At 39.1% G+C, this 5,415-nt stretch overlaps 1 non-coding gene across 1 annotated transcript; it reads left to right on the top strand.

The window, feature by feature from the left end:
- The first annotated feature begins 4,024 nt into the window (after positions 1-4,024).
- Positions 4,025-4,131, top strand: LOC123175263 (small nucleolar RNA R71). Its single transcript, XR_006487755.1, has one exon. It is a non-coding gene; the product is annotated as a small nucleolar RNA R71 (small nucleolar RNA).
- Positions 4,132-5,415: the final 1,284 nt, after the last annotated feature.

Below are 5,415 nucleotides of genomic sequence, written 5' to 3'. Positions count from 1 at the left end.
CCATTTTGACACATAGTCCACTGCCACCAATATGTATTTGTACCCTTTTGATGATGGCAAGGGTCCAACATAATCAATTCCCCATACATCAAAGAGCTCTACTTCAAGAATTCCTTTTTGAGGCATCTCTTGCCCTTTTGAAATCTTTCCAGTTCTCTGACAAGGATCCCAAGCTTCAATATAGGAATGTACATCCTTGAATAAAGTTGGCCAGTAAAATCCCGCTTGCAAAATTTTCGCTTGAGTTTCCTAGTACTTGCATGACCTCCATAAGGGGATGAATGGCAATGATAGATCACACTTTTTGTTTCACCTTCCGGCAAGCATCTTCGAACAATACCATCAGCACAATGTTTGAATAAGTAAGGTTCATCCCAAAAGAAGTGCTTCATATCTGATAAGAATTTCTTCTTCTTTTGATACCAAAAATCTGTAGGAACTTTGTTACAGACTAGATAATTAACTATATCTGCGTACCATGATGTATAGTTTTGTATACTAGTCACTTCCATAAGATTGCTCCCTGGTAAAACATCATTTATAGGTAAGGAGTCTACTGCATTGTTTTGCAATCTCGACAAGTGATCTGCCACAACATTGTTAGATCCTTTCTTGTCCTTGATTTCCACATCAAATTCTTGAAGCAAGAGTATCCATCTAATTAACCTTGGCTTGTCTTCTTTCTTGATGAGTAGATATCTGATTGCAGCGTGGTCTATGTAAACTACACAATGAGACCCCACAAGATATTGCATGAATTTGTCAAAGGCATACACTACTGCCAACAACCCCTTTTCGGTGGTTGTGTAATTAGCTTTAGCACCATCAAGTGTTTTGCTAGCATAGTACATTACATGCAAATCTTTTCCTTTTCTTTGTCCAAGTACTGCACCTACAGCAAAGTCACTTGCATCACACATTATCTCAAATGGTAATTCCCAGTCAGGGGGTTGCACTACTGGAGCAGTGACCAATGCTTCCTTGAGCAAGTTGAAGGATTTTTCACATTCTGCATCAAAGTTGAACTTAACATCATTGGTTAGGAGATTAGTGAGGGGTTTGGCTATCTTGGAGAAATCCTTTATGAATCTTCTATAGAACCCAACATGTCCCAAAAAGCTCCTCACTCCCTTCACATTTACAGGCGGTGGAAGTTTTGATATTACTTCAACTTTTGCTTGATCAACCTTAATTCCTCTTTCAGATACCAAATGTCCCAAAATAATTCCTTCCTTTACAAGAAACTGACACTTCTCCCAGTTTAGGACTAGATTGTGTTCTGAACACCTCTGAAGAATTGCTGCCAGATTATTCAAGCAATCCTCGTAACCTTTTCCAACGAATGTAATATCATCTATGAACACCTCCACTTTGATTCCTATCATATAAGATAATATAGAGAGCATAAACCTTTGAAATGTTGGGGGTGCATTACAAAGTCCATAGGCTAGTCTTTTGTAAGCAAATGTTCCGTACGGGCAAGTGAAAGTTGTTTTATCTTGATCATCCGGGTGAATTGGGATTTGCAAGAATCCTGAATACCCATCTAAGCAGCAGAAATATTCATGACCAGCAAGCCTTTCAAGAATTTGGTCAATAAAAGGTAAAGGAAAATGGTCCTTCCTCGTTACTTCATTTAACTTTCTGAAATCATTGACCATTCTCCACCCTGTGACAATCCTACTAGGAATCGTTTTCCCTTGTTCGTTTTCAATGACAGTTATTCCTCCTTTTTTGGGCACCATGTGAATGGGGCTCACCCACTCACTGTCCAATATTGGGTATATGATATCAGCAGAGAGCAATTTAAGAATCTCCTTTTTAACAACCTCTTGCAAATGGGGATTTAACCTTCTTTGACTTTCTCTAATTGGTACACTACTTTCTTTCAAGTAAATCCTTATGAGAGAACACAGCAAGATTTATCCCTTTCATATCATCAATTGAATAGCCAATAACATCCTTGTACTTTTGCAAAACTGCTTGAAGCCCTTTTATTTGCATTTCCGTCAACTCACCGTTTAAGGTAATTGGCCATTGGTTTTCATTGTCTAAGAATACACACTTCAAACTTTCTGGAAGTTGTTTCATTTCTATTTGCCTTGGTTGCATCTTCTCTAATGGCCTTGCACTGCTTTCCAACATGCTCACAGGTCTGATTTCCTCATACTCCCTCCGTCCAAAAATACTTGTCATCAAAATGAATAAAAGAGGATGTATCTAGATATATTTTAGTTCTAGATACATTCCTTTTTGTCCATTTTGATGACAAGTATTTTCGGACGGAGGGAGTATTTGATTTCACTATTATCCTCCTCAACTACTTCACAACAATTACTTCCATACCTCTCTTCATAACCTTCTTCCACACATTTCTATAGTGTATCAATTCTATAGCAGTGTTCTTCTCTTTGCGGAACATGTGTTGCATGCTTCATGTCAAAATCCACCTTTTCATTCCCAAACCTCAGGCTCAATTTAGCTTCTTGGACATCAATAAGTGCACCAACTATGGCTAAAAATGGTCTTCCAAGAATCATAGCCTCACTCTTGTCCTCCATATCTAGCACTACAAAGTCAACCGGATAAGCAAACTTCCCAACTTTGATTGGAACATCCTCAAGAATTCCAACAGGTTTCCTATATGTTCTGTCGGCTAATTGAAGAGTTGTGGCTGTTGGATTTAATTCTCCCAAGAACATCCTTTTGCTAACTGAATGTGGTAACATAGAGCACTGTAAGTTTTGTTTCCAACCACACATGGTACACAAAAGCTTCCTGGATCATCCCATTTTTCACGCATGGAATTCTGAATTATTGCACTTCATTCCTTTGATAGAGTCACTACTTCTGGCTCAGACATGCTTCTTTTCTTTGTTAGTAATTCCTTGAAATATTTGGCATACATTGGAACATGCAAGACAGCTTCAAGAATAGGAATGGTAATCTGAACTCCTTTCATAGTTTCCAAAAATTTGGCAAATTGCCTGTCATCTTTGGGTTTGTTGAACCTCTCAGGAAAGGGAATGTTGTTGGTTGTTATTGCTTCCTCTAGCAAAGGCTTAGCTCTTGTTTGAAAACCAGGAAATTCGACTTTAGTTTCAATTCGGTTATCAACTTCTTTCTCCTTTAGTTTCTCTGATGATGTTGAAGGTGGAGTTCCGGATGAACTTGGTCTCATAGCAGGAGGCACATATGACTTTGGAATAGGAAGTAATGGTCCTGACATAACTCCACTCCTTGTAGTCACTGCATCAATTGAAGATATTGCCCCACAGTGAGCTTTTGGGTTTGGAATTGGTTGAGCAGGCAGCCTTGCTTCATTTTCTCCCACAATACTATCCATTTTGCTCATAAGCATCTTAACAGAATCTTTTAAGCCATTAATTTCATTTGTCATCTTGTTCATCAATTCCAACTGCATCTTCATGATTTCCTCCATTCCATTTGACTGAACATTTTGTTGTTCATTCTGCCTTGGCACTTGAAATTGAGTTGGATGATTTGGTGGTCGATTTCCTTGTACTGTCGATCCACTTGCATATGACTGATTGTTCTTGTACGACAAGTTTGGATGGTTCCTCAAAGAAGGATTGTAGCTGTTCAGAATGGACCTTGACTTTGGGCAGAACTTACTTCTGAAACCGAAGATCTGATTGCTGAGTAGAAGGTACATTCTGTTGAAGGATGACCTACTTGGCCACATATATCACACATTTGAGGCACGCTTACTGAAGCTCCAGATGTACGATACAATTTGACATGATACTGTCCATCTTGTTCAATATGTCAATCTGAGCCGCCATGCTATCATTTGCAGACACATTGTACACACCAGGATGCGGTGGTGCTATTTCTCTTTCACTCGACCATTGGAAATGCTGAGACGCCATACTTTCAATCAATGCAAATGCTTCATCAAGAGTTTTGTTCATGATTCCTCCTCCAGCGGCAGAATCAATAAAAGCTCTGGTCTGAGTAGTCAGTCCTCTGTAAAAAGGTTTGTAACACCATCCATCTTTCCAAACCATGATGAGGACAAATTCTTATTAAAGAGTTGAATCTTTGCCATGCATCGTACAAACTTTCTCCATCATATTGAGTGAACCTTGTTAACTTGTCCATGTATTCAACAGCTTTTGTTGGTGGAAAGTATCTCTCAAGAAATGTTTGCAATAAAGTCTCCCAAGTATTCTTCAGATGTTCAGGCAATGAGTGAAGCCATACTCTTGCTCCATCTCTCAAGGGAAATGGAAATAGTGACAATCTGATAGCACTCGGTGAAACTCCATTTTTCTTGAGGGTGTTACAATACTCCAAGAAAGTCCTTATATGCTCATGTGGGTCTTCTAAAGCTGTTCCACCAAATCTGGACTGTTGTACCATGTTAATCAGGGCTGGCTTCAATTCAAAAAAAAATTACTGAATAATTGGTTGCACCATTTCTCCTGGTATCCCATGATCTCTTGGGACCCACAAGTCCCTGAGCAAAGGCAATGGATCAGGCATCTTTTCTCCTTCTTGATCTTGCAAATTTCAGCAACTTGAAACTGTGTTTGATTCTCTCTTCTTCTTCTCAATAAAGTCCTTTCAATTTCTTGATCAAATGGCTCTAGTGAACTTTCTTCAGATTGTAACATAAGATAATTTCCTGTAAAGTTCCTGAAATTGACACATGCTAGTTTTTCTCAAAACTGCAGCCAATGTTAGAAAATGGTTAGTTGCCAGCAATACTACAGAATCGATCTAAAATAAATCTTGATCTGCTTCTACTAATGTGCTAATGAAATTTAGATCCCCGGCAATGGCGCCAAAATGATCAAAGGTAGATATAGTGATTTAGAATGTCGGTTCTCCACAGGGATCTAGAACTTCGAAGCACGCATTCGAAACATCCAGGGCAGCAGAATATTTGGTTTTAATAGAACTAGAAACAACTTATCAGACTAATCAAAAATCAAGGTAACAAATAGTCACTGGATCAAAGCAAAACAAATAATATGCAGCAAAGGCAAAGGGTTCAGAAATAGGACTGTCTTTTTATGGTGATTTTCTTGTAAACAAACAGCCAAGTAAGCACATGGAAGACGATTCAGCCATCACACACACCCCATGCAACAGACAAGTGACAAAATAACTACTAACTCAGTATCCAGCAAAGGGTCACAACAATTCAGCAAGGATACATGGGGAATTTAGCAAAGGTACACAGGTAGCAAAGTAAATTTCAGACCCAACAGTACATATATCCAGAGAACTGAAACAAGAGAAGAGAGAGGTTCAGAGCCTATGGGTCGTGATGATCTTCAATTTGAGGTCGTAGATGTTGCAGTCGAAGAAGAGGAACAGCAAGGACGAAGATAGACAGTGGAGGACCTAGCCTTGGGGAGGAACCGTGGTGGCCTTAGCGGAAGG

The sequence above is a fragment of the Triticum aestivum genome, unplaced genomic scaffold (genome assembly GCF_018294505.1).
Source record: "Triticum aestivum cultivar Chinese Spring unplaced genomic scaffold, IWGSC CS RefSeq v2.1 scaffold11800, whole genome shotgun sequence".
Taxonomy (NCBI): domain Eukaryota; kingdom Viridiplantae; phylum Streptophyta; class Magnoliopsida; order Poales; family Poaceae; genus Triticum; species Triticum aestivum.
Note: the sequence above shows the minus strand (reverse complement) of the source record. Positions and strands in the feature narration are given on the sequence as shown.